This window comes from Amblyomma americanum, unplaced genomic scaffold, assembly GCF_052857255.1.
Source record: "Amblyomma americanum isolate KBUSLIRL-KWMA unplaced genomic scaffold, ASM5285725v1 scaffold_22, whole genome shotgun sequence".
Lineage (NCBI taxonomy): Eukaryota > Metazoa > Arthropoda > Arachnida > Ixodida > Ixodidae > Amblyomma > Amblyomma americanum.
The window spans coordinates 608103-623878 of NW_027526494.1; the positions used below are offsets into that span (position 1 = coordinate 608103).

The window sequence follows — 15776 nt, forward strand, 5'->3', positions numbered from 1 at the left end:
TCCAGTGCTGCACCCAATTTCTTCAGCCAAAACAGATCTAGTCACCATGGTTAAGGAGTATTCACTGTGCACGGTAGCAGACTTCAAGATTTCTGCAACTCGCCCATTGTGCAGGATGCGGGCAGTGCTCTTCCAGTAAAAAAGGAGAAGAGGAAACAAAGCTTTCTAGGTTTTACTCGCATGTGAAGTAGTGTCGGCACTCGATGTTGCAGCACGCTACTTCTATGCCAATGAGAACTCTGACGTTGCACTGGAGCTCTTGGGCAAGCTCCAAATTATGCTGATGGAGCCTCAGCAGAAGGAACACAAGCAAATGCACATCACCGATTACTTTTAATTTTGAAAACCCTTCCCCATAAATAAACATGCTTTGGAGCGTAAATAGTGTCCTATATTCTAGCACTAAAGCTTACTGCTTACGCGTATGCATTTTAGTACTTGTTTCTGGTGCATAACTGGCCAATCAATTTTATTTGCCATCAGGACTGCATGAATTTGATTCTCAGAATTGCCCGCCACAAACTTATAGTAGCGCCTAGATCTTGATAATGAGTCTAGGTGCGACTGCTTAGAATTCAGCCCGTGTGATAGGGCGCAATGACCGCTTATTCCTGCTGCCATTCGATAATTCGAACTTTGCTTAATTCGAACAATTTTCCAGTCCCCTTCGGGTTAGATTTAACGAGCTTTCATTGTAAAAGAAAATGATGCAAATAAATCAAAACAAGAATGTGTGCTTGATTTTAATGGTTCACAGAGCTTTTTTCATCATAGTTGGAAATTCATTTTATGATGAACAATTGCACAATTGTTTTTTCTTCCGAAATTTGCTGGATGAATGGGTCTCTAATGAATGAGCAAAATACTAGACTCACCGCAAGGTACAGCAACTTCCTCTGGAGATGTAGAAGGCGGGGCTGAATCACCATGAAACAAAGCCAATCTCAGAACTGGTCACTAACGGATCGAGAAAAATCCAACACTCACCACAATTTACATCAGCTTCAGTTCGAGACACGAAAGCCAGGACCGAGTCAACATCTAAACAAACAAAACCATTGTCAAAAAAAAATACTGTACACCACTTCACTGCATTTCTGGCTAATGAAAATAGAGCAAATTAAACACAGGCAAGCGCTTTCGCAATTAAAACCTGAAATGCAAATGTCCCAGCGATCTATGCATTGCCTTCACCAATACCGAACGTTTACTGAGCACATCACAACCGCAGTGCAAAGTTCCAGAAGAAAGTTAATGCCTCGTGCCTGTATCATTACCCCTTTACAGAGGATATTCGCTTCACTGTTCAGCACAGAGCTTCAGCAGTGCAGACTGGAGCAGGTAGGCATAGGATGATTAGTGGTGTGCGCCGCCTTTTGCCAATGCCCGCATGCGTCTCTTGCTCAATAAGAGCATGAATGCCTTTATTGCCATATCGCGCCTTACCACACAAGATGGAGCAAAAAAAGAATTTGAGAGACCGTTAAGTCACATTTTTTGAAGCCGAACATGGGTGCTCCTCCTTGCTTGTTGGCCACTGTTTCAGTGTGTATGCACAGCAGACAATGTTGAAAAAGACCATGCTACGCTCAACATTATTGGCTCTGCCGCCGGTCAAAGAATCCCAGTAGTCCTAAGAAAAACATGCGACTTCCAGCACACTTTTTATCGTGCAACTCAGTGAGAAAGGGCCTCTCTTGAGCTTCCCTTCCTCCATACCGCACACTGCCTGCTACAGATCAGTCCTCTTATTTCCCATGAGAGATTGGCAATGGCTCCCAAAACACTAGTCAGTCACTCTTTGAATTTCCTTTCTTAGCCAACCATGTGCTATAGTATTCCCGGTGAGCAGAGGTCCCATGCAGGCCCAAAAACGTCAGCCGTTTCCTTTTTTATAATTTGGCCGGTGTTCGTTCGTTTGCTGTTATACTTCATTGTTGCCCAATTATCATATTTACTTGATTCTAATGTGCACCTTTTTCCCAGAAAAGTTGACCAAAAATGGCCCCCTGGCAGTTTTCACAGCTGATCTAAGAAAGCTTTGGTTTTCACCTGAATTCAACACCACCTTATACTGCTTCAGAAAATCAGTGAATGCTTTGAGGGATCCACTGCTCAAGGGATAGAGTAAGAATACTGGCCCTAAGGACTGGCCTCAGCTAATTCACCTGTTCTTATATGCCTGTACTGGTGATGTTTAAGGGAGCCGGAAATAAAAATTAGCAGTTAAAAATTTACCTGTAGCACCTGTAGCACTTGTCGTGGCCGTCAGCATCGCCTCGGGAAGTTGTGCGCCTGCAAACATATCAAACGAAACATTGATTACAGTTTGCTCTAATTTGACAGGATATTCGGGAATATCATAAGTGTTACCTGGCTCCAAAGAGGGAGGCATAATGTATTCCTTTTTTATTATTGTGTTATTAATATTGTTACCACTGCTCAAGGGATAAAGTAAGAATACTGGCCCTAAGAACTGGCCTCAGCTGATTTACCTGTTCTCATATGCTTGTACTGGTGATGTTTCAGGGAGCCGGAAATAAAAATTAGCAGTTAAAAATTTACCTGTAGCACCTGTAGCACTTGTTGTGGGCGTCAGCATCACCTCGGGAATTTGTGCGCCTGCAAACATATCAAATGAAACATTGATTACAGTTGCTCTAATTTCACAAGATATTCGGGAATATCATAAGTGTTACCTGGGTACAGAGAGGGAGGCATAATATATTCTGCAATGACCTCACCACGCTGCTGGTCCCTTCGAACATAGCTCGCTATTTCATCTGCGATTATTGAAATACATAAAAAATAAGCACTGTGGAACGACAATGAAGTGCGGCAGAGAAAGGCCTTTTGTTACATAAAAGGTAGAAGAGTGTCCGAAAATGGCTTCTATTTCTCCTTCCTAGCTCATAAAAGCTCCTTTTACAGTGAAAGTGCATCTTTGTCATCAGAATTCAGCAATCTTATCATAGAGGCCAACATCAAGTTGTCGTCAGTGTCCCTTCAAATATGCCACTAAATGTTTGCAAGTTTATTTGCATGAAGCAAGATTGAGATAAAGAGGGGAGCATAGTTTGAGCATTCCCAGGAATATTAAAGCAATCATTAGGCCAAAAAATGCCAGAAATTTGCTGCACTTTATATTTACACTTGCAGTGCCTCGTGAATACTGAAATGTTTATGACAAAGCGAGTACTCAGGCTGGAAGCAACTACTGCACCTGTCCGAGCAAGCTGAGAAACAACTTCTATTTCCTGCTCTTCCAAGGCATGTGTTATTGTGCTCATCTTAGAGGAAGCGGCCCATTTTTCCATAAGCAGAGGCTTTGTGGCTGTACCTTAGCCTTCCGCGCCCATCGCACAGCAGACGTCCAAGTGCTAATGAAGGAACTAAATTGACGAAAGCCGTCATCATAAATCGCCAGCTGAGAAGCCTTCGGCGAAGCCCCAGTGTTTGGGTTGTTGTTTCGGAGGCTTTTCTCCCTAAAACTTCTTGGGACTGCCAAAGTTTGCAAGCCAGTTCCGGTAACTTGTAGTGTGCTACCACTCAACAATTTCGCCTATCTTTCACTTATGCCACCTTGACCTTGAAAACCGAGCCTTGAACCGAAACTAAAAACAGGAGTGCTAGTGCAGCTAATTTGAATTTGGCCTAACCACGCTACATGATCCACCATTTTTTTCAAACTCACGCCCTCCTCTATTTCATGCATCTGCGTATCTCTGCTAAAAAATGGCTATTGGTAAGATTCTTTCAGAGGTCACACAGCTACCGTGACAGTGCGACGATGGGAAAATTGGGCGGCCTCGGCATGTGGGAGAGAAGAACCTTATGCGCTGCTCAGTGAACATTCTGGGCCATATTCTGGGTGACCTGTGGGCCCAGAGGGTGGCCAGTTTGAAGAACCTCCCGGGAATCTGTTTCCTCGGACGATGTCGAACTGGTTTGGTTTGGTTTATGGCTGTTTACGTCCCAAAGCAACAAGGACTATGAGGGACGCCGTAGGGAAGGGCTACGGAAATTTTTACCACCTAGGGTTCTTTAACGTGCACCGACATCGCACAGTACATGGGCCTGGGACTCGTGTATGATGTGGAACTGGGAGGCCTACTGCACAGGAGCACAGACCTTTGGGTGAGTTGTTGCATTGCAATCATGTAGACGCGCAAAAAACATGAACAAAGAAGGACTGGACAACACGAAGCGCTCGTGTTGTCCAGTCCTTCTTTGTCCCTGTTTTTTGCGCTTCTACATGGTCGCCTACTGCAACCTCCTGCTAATGGCTTCAGGGGTCCCAACTCTGCTGGATGGGGGATATCGTGACCACCGGCCAAAAATGCAGTCTGCAAGAGTGGACGAAAAACCTCAAGGAGAGAAAACTTGACTTCTTTGTCTCCATCTTGAGCCATGCTATAAATAAGTGAATAGTTTGCCTCTTTCTACTCCTGCTGCCTGTGCCCTGCCTGCGTTCCTTCAACCTGTGCTCCATCAGTGAAACCATACCTGATGCTCGGTGAGACCAAAGGGTTAATATGTGCTAAGAGACGCATCTGAGTACAGCATGAATTGTGTAATTCAATGAAGTTTAAAGTATTACGCCAACCGACTCACAAAAATAAAACCAAAGGTGCTTACCAATTTTCTCCAGCAGGGCACTCGTAAGCTGCCTATTTAATTCATTGCCAGCCTGCAATTCCCTCCGCAGGCGCCTGTTTTCTTTATCTTTTCGGGCCAGGGCATCCTTTATGCTGCCGAACTCTGCAGTCTAAAATTTAGAATGCGCAAGAACAATAATGTAGACAACAGAAATTATGTGCACCAATATATTGCCGCAAGTGAGGCTACTCGTAAAATAAAAAAATCTTCCAATAAATTTACCTTTTGCTCATGCTCCTCAATAATTTCAGAATGAAGGCTGCTGCTCGCAGCTTTCTGCTTCCTGACAGCTTCCTTTCTTTGTGGCAAGCTCTCGTATAGAAAATACAGTGACTTTATTTGTTGTACTATAAGTCTCAATTCTGCATGGTTTTTACCTTTTTTGAATAAGCAACAGCGTTGAGATAGACCCACAAGATAGGTGGTTATGTATGCCAAAGGCGCTTGGTGCAAGCCTACAGAACACAAAGAATACACATGAGTGACTGCATACTCACCCTCTTTTCACCTGGCACCGTTTCATCGCCTGGCACCCTATCATTGCCTGGCACCCTTTCTTCCGCTTTTTCAATGAAACGCGGCAGCGGTTCCCGCGTCAGTTTTATTTTTTCCTTAATGAATCCAATGTATCTGAAAAGATAATGTTGTCCAGATTTGAATTAGTTCCATTCATGGGTTAAAATGGAGTAACTTTCCAGCTTTAATACAGCTATGAGATGAGAACTTAATGTTGCTTTTGTGCTCCTGATCAAGCTGCAATCAACAGAACTCGGCACAGACGCAAAGCTTCACACCTTGGCAACACCAAATGTGCCTTACTCAAAACGTCACAATATTACACCATCTGCGCAGCTGTACGTTGACCATAAGTATGGTGGTATCAATTTTCGAGGTAGAGAACACATTCTGTACACTGTAGGTATCGTTTATTGTAGGTACAGCCCCGTTTTGGGAACACAAGAGCGGAACATTACTGCTTGCACTTCGCCTGGTCTTCGTGCTCTGAGCAGCGGACAAATAGCTAAACACATTCGATGGCAGCCATTTGAACACGACCGCAAGGCGAACACGGCTGTAGTGGTGCTGCATCGCTACAGCCGTATTCAATGCCTTGCGGCCTGGCGCCTGGGACCGCACACGAGTACAGAACAGGACCGCACTACGCTTGTGAAGAGCGCTCGAGCGGTGTGCTTAGAAGCAAATGAAGCGATGCGTTAGCGTGGCTGATCTGCTATGGCCAAACTGTACCTGTACGGTTTGCATGTCTATTCGGACCCCCCCCCCCCCCCCTCGGGCCGTATTGCGATGGAAGCTAAGTACAAATCGGCCCAGAGTTGTGCGATGTACGCGCATGTTAAAAAACCCCGGAAGGTCTGAATTAATCCGGAGTCCTCCTTTATCCCTCATGGTCCATGTGTCGCTTCGGTACGTTTACCCCCACAAATTAAAATTTATAAATTGTCCACTCGACTGCGCTCGAACGCAAATGTTACTAGTGAATTTCAGTACCTCAGAGTGAGTCTGCACAGCCAACAGAAGCAAAGCACACACAGCCGACCGCAGGCCGGCAGGTGCCAGGCATGTTCAAGGCACATTTGCGGCCAACGACGAATGCTACTCAGGGCCGGAGCAAACAGCTCGCGCGCTCTAAACAAGTGCTGGCGCAGGCTAAGCTCTCTCCAGATACGGTTAAGCAAATCATACAAAGGCAGGCTTACATGCAAGCGCGAGAACGTACGCTGGGTAGTATCCTAGTACCGCTCCGTCTTCACTACACCAATATATTTCATGTTTTTTCTCACTGTTGAAGTCGCCTTCATGCGTAGGCGTAAATCGCTTAATTAGTGCCACCGGCACTATTGCTTTCACTCTGTCCTCGTATCTCACAAATGCAAGCATTATGAAAGAAAAAGCACGAGTGTCGTTGCCTCTGAACGACGGTGACAATGCGTTTCGGCTACGGCATGGCTACGGCAACATCCCTGAATGGCTGCGTTCGGTATTTGGAACCATACTGCAATGGCTACTGTACCCATACCTCAATTCGGTTCTGCTTCGCAAGTATTGATACGCGGACTGAACATTATCAATAATGCTCCGGTACATTCGTCACGAATATCAGTGCAGTACATAGGTTGACACACAGAAAATTCTACTCCTTGTAGATATCAAATCATCTAATGGCGATTTCCACTGGTCGTGCTGGAGCAGCTTTTCTAGCTCCGCGACGACAAATTCGAGTTCCACTGGCCGACCTGGACCGACCGCGCGAATTCCGCTGGTCGTTTGGAGCAACTCCGTTCAATGCGGAGCGCTGGTCGACAACGGTCGCTGTGCTCCGAGGCGGTTTGGGGCGCTCTTTTGCGATTCGAGCGCCTCGCTTCAGATCCACCAGTGGAATTCGCCATAAGTACAAGGGAGCGTCCCATGTATACATTGCATGACATGAAAACGAGTCCTTAACGAGTCCAGTATGTCCACGACAACATGCATACTGATTCTAGGTAAAGAGAGGATTTTACTCGTGCACTGGCACAATTAATGACTCATTTCCTGAACTTTATTCTTGCCTTGGACAGGGGTACATATGTCAGTGTGCTCTAAATAACCCCACATAGGCTGTGCCTTCAAAGAACTTTGGGGTACGTTGAACCGCAGAGCTAGAGCGAAGAGAGGTGGCATGCTATACGCTAATAATTCGTTTATAATAACTGATTGAACGTCCTTTATTTTGAGAGGAAGGCACAAAGCCTGTGGGGGGAAATGGGGAAATATACGTTAATCACACTCGAGGTCCGAGACAGTGTAGTTTAGTCGGCACCTTTATACCGCCCTGATCACGCCACTTTGGCTCCCATATATGTAGCAAATAGGGGCTGTGTGTCGGTATCCGTGAGCATACCAGCGCGGTGCGGCAATTAATTTATTTGCTGGAGTGACTGTATGGCCATTCTCCCGGATTCAAATGCAGTGCAGTACGAAGACTTTACCGCGGTGATCATATTAAATAACGCAGTGTTCGCGCCGCAACTCTGTAGCCCTTTGTGGCACGGCGTCTGCGTTAGTGTAAGCTACTTTTCACATGTTTTCTCGAAGCGCCTAGCGTCGTTTTCACGAAGTCGGTGGTGCACCTGCGTTTAAAATGTCTGCTGGACACAAAGTATTCTAGAGCACTATAGAAATACCTTTCCAAAGCAAATTAGACGGACGCCTCAAATTCCTGCAGCACGCCTGGGAAGTGCTGCTGTTGTTGGAAGTGTTGTTGTTAGCCTATCAAAAGATGGCACATACCCACACTGGGGGATCGGCCAAGAATCGGGTGGCTATTCACCTGTACTCAGGTAATAAAAATGAGTGCTGTCTGGCGGAGTAACTTCTTTCCACTCTAACGTGACGGAATGATTTAGTAAAGGACACTGCAGCTGATTTTTTTTCGCGAAAACAGCTTGGAATGATACTGAAATTAACTTCGCATAAATGTGCTGCAGTTCCTTCCTTGAGCGTGGAAGAAGGCGCTGTGCGTGAAGCGTGAAATGTAGTTATTCAACCATTCTTGGCATTTTTGACAACAAGGGTGCTTTAAATACACGCAGACAAATTTTCATATTACGCGACAGGAACGATCGCTTCGTCGAAAAGCTGTCGGCGCGAGTGCGTGTCGCAAATAACCGGGAGCTGCTTAAAAAAAACTCGAATCCTGCTAACAGTCTGCTGTTCCGGATGACGTCATCGATTCAGCGTTTTCTGCAGCATAAAGTTACTAGTCAAGTTAGAGCCTATAGCTTGCGTCAGGGATTCGAACTAGCGACCTATATTCGGGGACTGCGTAAAAAAACTTATCATGGTAACTGGCCGCTCTAGTATTTGATGATTGATTGCCATGTGATGGGCGATGACAAGTTAACGAAGTCATTGTTTGTATTTGATTAATTAAAAATAAATTAAGTATTATAAAAAGGGAGGTTGAAAAGCATGATGATGCTAATTAAAAATTTAGTGCGTATAACTGATAAAATTAATCCTTTGAAACAATTGAAAAAATGCGTTCAATGGTGTACTGCTCAGATTAGAAAGCACCCATTACGCCATCGCGATTGAGTATTGAGTGCAGGCAAGCTGGTAAAGCCGGTCGTGCACGAAACGTGCTGGCGGCTACTATTTCGTGGCCGAAGCTGTGTTGTATAAAAGCGTCTGCTAGGTTGCCAGTAGCCTTCCGCCGGTGCGAACTCTCAACATCCGCGATTGCGAAATCCACCGAGATCGTACTCTGCTGGTCATACGTACCTGAGGTTTACTGACGTTGACGATGTCGGGATCTGCTCCGAAGAAAAGGATTAAGCAGTATCTGGAGCCCGGCGCTTACTTTGACGTGCCGAGCACAACTCTCTACAGGCGTCAAAAAGGCCATTTTGGGGCAGCCGTTGTCGGTCCGTTGAGTGCCACCATGCTCACGGTCAAACCTACAAGTAATGGAAGTGTCTCCAGCGGTCAACCAAGCACACCGTCCACTGAAAGCACCGCGTGGGACAACACGGACGACGCAGCGGGCAGTACGGAGCTGAGGGATGAAGTGCACTCCACTGACTACCCCGACGTTCTGCCCATTGAAGGTGCCGCACGAAACGAGCCAGTGGTGCAGCGGCCGACGCAGAGCCTCCAAGCTACAACTTTTAAAATGACGAGTTGCAACCAGAAAGTGATTCTTGCACCGACGCCAGTTCTAATATGAGTGGTGACGTTGGCATGAACAGTGACTACGACTTTGAAAATGATGAGCTGCAACCAGAAAGTGACACCTGCAGCAGAGCCAGTTCTGATGTGGGTGGTGACATTGGCCTCAGCAGTGGCAGTCTCACTGAAGAATCTGAGAGTTCTGAAGATGAAGATGATGGGTTGCCGTCATCCTTTACACAATTCAGTCAGGAAAAGTTGCCAAATGCAGAGGTGACCAAGATGGGCGCTATAGCAGCTGTTATGGCATATGCAGTATCACATGGCCTAACATAGGCTGCTTTGGGGGACTTAATAAAGCTAATAAATTTCCTATTTGGACAAAATGCCTTGCCCCAAAGCACATATGCTTTTCGCAAACTGTGGTGCAAGGAAAAACAAGACATTGTGCAGTACCACTATTTTTGCGAGAAATGCGGTGCTCTTCTAAATGTGATTGAGAAGTCAGCACAGTGCCCCAACTGCCGGTACACCAGTGCCCTGCAGTAGCTCAAGGACCGCGGCTCATTTTTCATCATTCTGAATTTGCATAAGCAACTCAGCTTTGCAATTGAAAGCACGAAGGCCCAGCTTCATGAAAACCTGGAGAAGCTGCAAGAGCCACAGTCTGTCATTTCTGACGTTACAAGTGCTCAGTGCTACAGCAGAATGCGGGAAAGACTTCCGAAAGATGACCTCACTCGTACTATCAACACTGACGGGAGTCCAGTTTGGAAATCGTCAAAGCCCTCAGTGTGGCCCTTACAGTTCATTGTGAATAAACTGCTACCGCACTTGCGGTTTAAGCATCCTGTACTTGCTGGGCTCTGGTTCGGCAAGAAACATCCAAACATGCACCTTTTCTTGAAGAAGTTTGTAATTGAAGTCAACACTACCGAAGTAGTTAAGTGGACATATCTGACAACTACACACTACTCTAAACCAGCTGTGTTGTGTTGCTCAGTCGATGCGCCAGCAAGGGCAGCGGTACTGAATATGGTCCCCTTCAACGGGTACTTAGGATGCCCCTGGTGCTTCGTCCGAGGGGAGCATGTTGAAGGTGAGCAGTACCTGATGCTTCTTAACAGCTCGACAGTGGTTTGGGTGATTGCTTAACACTGAACAGTTATCAGAGCTATCAGCAGAACCGAAATCAGAAGAGCCTTTTTTTTTTGAAGGGTGTCAGCTTATGGAAACTACTGTTCATGTGCTTAAATTGCTGTATTATCTTTCTGCCTGAAGGGAGCATGCGGTACATCATAAAAGAACAGTCAGAAGCCAGAACCACGTACATGGTTATACGCGACATAAAGCTTGCAGAAGGTTATGATGACATAATTATTGGCTTCAAAGGGCCATCTGCACTCATGAATTTGGGAGGTAAGGGTATTTTTCTCCTTTCTTCCTTTCTTCTCTAGCTGGCATGGACTGACCGATGTCACACCTACTACATATGTGGCAAAACATGTCCGAGGTATGAACGGTCGCTTAGTAAAAAGGAAAATAAGGTTAATCGCCCTCATTATACATTTAAATTCCTGCATGATCAAGTTCATTTCTTGTTTTGAGCATTAAGAACAGTGATTGAAACCACATCCGTTTAGGTGGTGAGATGTAATGTGTAACCTGCGAATTCTTTCCTTAGTTACTCATGGAAACTCCCTTGGGTGGCAGTGCTTGCCATTATATGTGCCATTTTTCCACGTCATTATGCCAGATTTGTGGTGCACCAAGGCAGCCAAGCCTGTCATATACACGAGCCTAGATCATTGCAGCATTTACATAAGCACAACAAATTTGGCCTGCATGCTTTCCCAATGCTCCAACCTTTCTACCTCAAGAAGGAGGAGCTTCACTTGCTTTTTATCCCCAGGGCTTTCTACACATTCCAAATGTCTCCACCAGGCCATGGTTTCCGTCAGCTATAAAACGATAGCACAAGGCTGCTGCATTGTTTATTAAACTGTGCAACACTTAATGCAAAATTGGTTGCTTCCAGTGTTTATTTTCTACAGCCCCTGCAATATGTTAATTTTTTTGCAACTAATTTTCGGTATTATTTTCTATCCTTTTATCCACCTTCAGTACCTACATCAGTATTTTATTCATTCCTGTACTTTATCTCATGGAATTGTGCTGTATTTTTACTGATATTAGCCGTTCTCTTTTATTTCAGGTCTAGACCTTGTCAATGGGTTCAGCGTGGAATATATGCACTCCGTACCGCTAGGCGTTGTAAGACAAGTGACCGAGACAATTTTGTCAACGTCGAACTCAGGTCAACACTTCTATGTTGGTAAGGCAATGCACACAAAGCGGTTCATTCGTGACTCACTCACTAGTGACAGTGCACATTAAAGAACACCAGGTGGTCGAAATTTCTGGAGCCCTTCACTACGGCGTCTCTCATAGCCTAAGTAACTTTGGGACGTTAAACCCCTATAAACTAAAATTAAAACTTACTAGTGAAAGTTGCTGAAATATTACTGCTTTTTTGTGGCACTGCATTTATTACTGATTATCGTCACTTTTCCAAATCTGTATCTTATTGCAGGGAAATGGCAGCTGAGAGATTGTAGACCATGCACATGCTATAATCTGCGGCCTTGGCTTTACTGTATGATTAGTGGAAGGCACTGTTCATGGTGCCTCTACATAGTGTACAAAATGCGGTGAAATAGTATGATGCAGCCGTTAAGTACTTACTACTAAGCTGGCGTCCTATTGGACATATTTTGAGAAACCATGATGACATAAGATGGTGGTAGCATATTTCATTATCAACCGGCACACTTATGGGCTAGTAGGCTGCTGGTAACAGCTGGGTAGGAAAACGTGCTGCATAAAATAAAATGCTGAATATTCTTTACAGTGTACTCAGCATTTAATCTTATTTTAATCGGTAGAAGCAAGCTGCAACCATATGCATGTACAGGTATTTATATAGTGTGTATAGCAGTACTTCTGCCTTTAATTTTTTTCCTTTCATCTGTTGGGGTTTTTGTATTCTACAGGGCATTATCACCTTGCCTTATTCTCTCTGCTCACAACAAAAGTATGCACATTTATTTTGCAGGTCGTCCTTCTACACTTGAAGACATTGATTCACGGCTGTTGGCCATCAAACCTCCACACTGTGTGACAAGGCTGCCTAGGCCAATTAGAGAACGAGGACATTGGAAAGCATCTGAGTGGAGGCAGTGGATACTGTTTTATGCTCTGCCGTGCCTAGAAGGTATCCTGCACCCGAACTATTGGAGGCACCTCTGCAAACTGTCAGAGGCTCTCCACATCGTTTTGCGAGAGGAGCTCACTCTGTCTGAAATTGCCAAAGCAGGTAACTTATTACAGGTCTCATTTGTGAATATAGCATAGCTGTAAAGTAACTGAGGTAATCATATAATTTTTTTGACTATGTAAGATTTTGACCTTTTCACACACTCTTGTACAACTGTGTGCAAACCATTTTGAAATATTATTTACAATCATAAATGTTTTTCCTGCATAGTATATTCAGAATAGTTAATTTTGTGAACTGTGGTTCTAAAATATTAACAGAAGGCACAAACTTGTTGGTGCATAAACTTCAAAAATAACTCCTGCCATCTTGTAACCCCCTTTCCTCTTTTTTAGAGCGCCTTTCATATTCTCCGATGTCATAGTATTCGTCATGTTAGATATATAGTTCTGTTTTTGTGCTACTTCTTCTTGTAGTTAACTACAACACTCCTGAAACATTATCCATTGCTTACCTGTTAAAAGTTGTGATGTGGTAAATTGGGTAATGATTCTTTTGCAGTAACACAGACAATTGAGCTAGTTGCTAAATCTTTGAAAACTTTAGAAAGCGCTGCGACAGAGGACACAAAGAGAAAGACACGAAGGAAACGCGCTATTATCAACTGAAGTTTATTGGAACAAAACACAAGGTTAAATACCTCACGCAAGGCAGCCAGCAGCGCATGCGCCTACCCCCAAAATGACAAAACGAATCACTGTGTTGAATTAAGATACCGAATTTCACAATCACGGATTACAACAGATGGTGTGCTGACGCATATGTCAGAGTTTTTGTGAATATAATATGCCTCTGATAATTCCCTTGTTAGCTGATTGGAATGCCTATACAGAATGTTTGTACTATTGAACACAGGTACACATGCATTTTTGTACAACGGGTTAGAATTGCTAAGTTCGCTGTCTCTGTAATGCAGGGCCAAATTAGAGGTAGGAGCCACCTTTAAAGACGAATTATGTTGGCGTAGCCGTGTGAAGCTTTTGCTTATCAGCTAGTGTCATGCAATCTTATAGTGTGCTCTTTCTGGAATAGAGAGATTTTATGTTCCTGAACATGGAACTGCTTGTTTTCAATGAACCTTTGCATAGAAAACATAGAGAAAAAAAATCTTGCAATGAGGTGGATTGAGAATAACTTGATTGTGTTTGTCGAGGAATTTTTTAATGGCTCTCAACTTCACCTAATATTTGTTACTCTTTATTTTCAGAGCTGCTTCTGGAGAGCTTCGTCATTCAGTGCAAGAGATTATATGGGGTTGCCAGCTTGACATTCAATGTTCATGTGCTTCTTCATTTGGCTAATTGTGCTCCGTCACTTGGACCACTGTGGGCACATTCTGCTTTTGTTTTTGAAGGTGGAAATGGACACATAGTTCGGCAGGTGTCAGCTGCAAATGGCATCCCTCAGCAAATTGTTTAACGCATTATTATGCATCAACAACGGCGCAAGGTGATGAGCAGCAGCTTTCTGTGTCTCCACGAGAAAGAGTTTTGCATGGAGACCTTTGGGTATCTCCGTTTACAGAAGGCTACACATGTTGGCAAGTTGTGCCTTTTAGGCAAGGGAAAAGACGTTGCTCTAAGCGCTGAAGAGCAGAATGCTGTGAATAATCGCTTAGGCACGATACATTCACAGCACTTCAGTACGAGCGCTTTGTACAAGCAAAGCAGGTCTTTCATAGCACTACATACAAGCGACCATCCCGTTCTGACTCAAAATTCATCAAAACATGCAGTGGCTTGTACGAGCGCATCGAAAAAATATTATTACTAGAGGCCAAAATTTGCGTCTTGATGTGCAGACCAATAATCATTGCAGACAGGGATGCTGCACCACCGCACATCAAAAAGTGCTTTGTCTCATCTGGCAGAGCACTTAATGTGGTACTGCCAGAGGAAGTGGCTGACTGCTGCCTTTTCATTGAATTTTTGCAGCAAGAAAATACATTCATTTGCGACTTGTCAAATAGGATAGAAAGGGATTGAGGATAGCAGCAAGTGGGTTCAAGCGTCTGATCACATGCTTAGAGCATCAACCCCATAAAGCCCGCAAATGTAATAATCTAAATTATCGTAATTGCTTAAGCTAATAGCACTAACACAAAGAGTCATACCGGTACCTACGAATAACAAGGCTAGCAGACTTTCATGGTCTGAGCATATCCTAACGTAGTCACTGAAAGTTCAAAATCACTCAACTGACAGCGGATTGCTAGCTGTTCCCTTCTATCCACAAACTCACCTACAAAACGTTCATTTTCTCAAAATTGGAACATGTGCCTCACCCATTTGGAACTTGCACCAAACGTATCTTATTTACACATTAGAATCAGTGCAAAGCTGTGCAGCCCCGATTAAAGAGTGATGTTATGACCACAGCATCAGTGTTTCAGGCACAAAATTGTCGCTCGGCTTACCTCCACTGTCTTTTCATCACACAATTGCCGAACTTTGTCTTTTCCATAAGCTATAGTGTGAGCACTCACTGCGGTTTCATTCATCTCACCTATCTGTATGCCACTTGATCTTCCTCACCTGTGTATACTCATCGTCATCACTTGGGCTGTTTGCGGGTTGTAATAAACCTGGTTCGTGAAGTCCTGCCCTACATATACGTGGTGATTTAGAGAAAACCTAGCGCAAAAACATGCAACCACAAAGACAGAACAGACGAGACACGAGCGCTAACTCACAACTAACTTTTTATAGAAGCAGGATGCAGTTTATATACGGTGAAGCTTCAAGAGGAGAGAAGGGTGACAAGGAGGAGAAGGTGAACAAAGGGAACATCGCTCAGATAAGACGGCGCGTGTTAGTCTGGAGGCTTTCTACATCAAGAAATATGGCAGTAGGTGCATCAGTACCCCTTCTTTATCTCTTTTTGATTCAGATTATCAATTTTTAGATTCAGTTATCTTGTAACTTTTTTTTTTCTTGTATGATTTTTTGGCTGCCTGCCTGTTTTTTGCGAAGCGATGTTCCCTTTGTTCACCTTCTCCTCCTTGTCACCCTTCTCTCCTCTTGAAGCTTCACCGTATATAAACTGCATCCTGCTTCAATAAAAAGCCAGTTGTGAGTTAGCGCTTGTGTCTCGTCTGTTCTGTCTTTGT

General features: G+C 44.3%; 1 pseudogene; it reads left to right on the forward strand.

Moving 5' to 3' along the window:
- The first annotated feature begins 9384 nt into the window (after nt 1-9384).
- Nucleotides 9385-14652, forward strand: LOC144111986 (uncharacterized; annotated as a pseudogene).
- The last annotated feature ends 1124 nt before the right edge of the window (nt 14653-15776 follow it).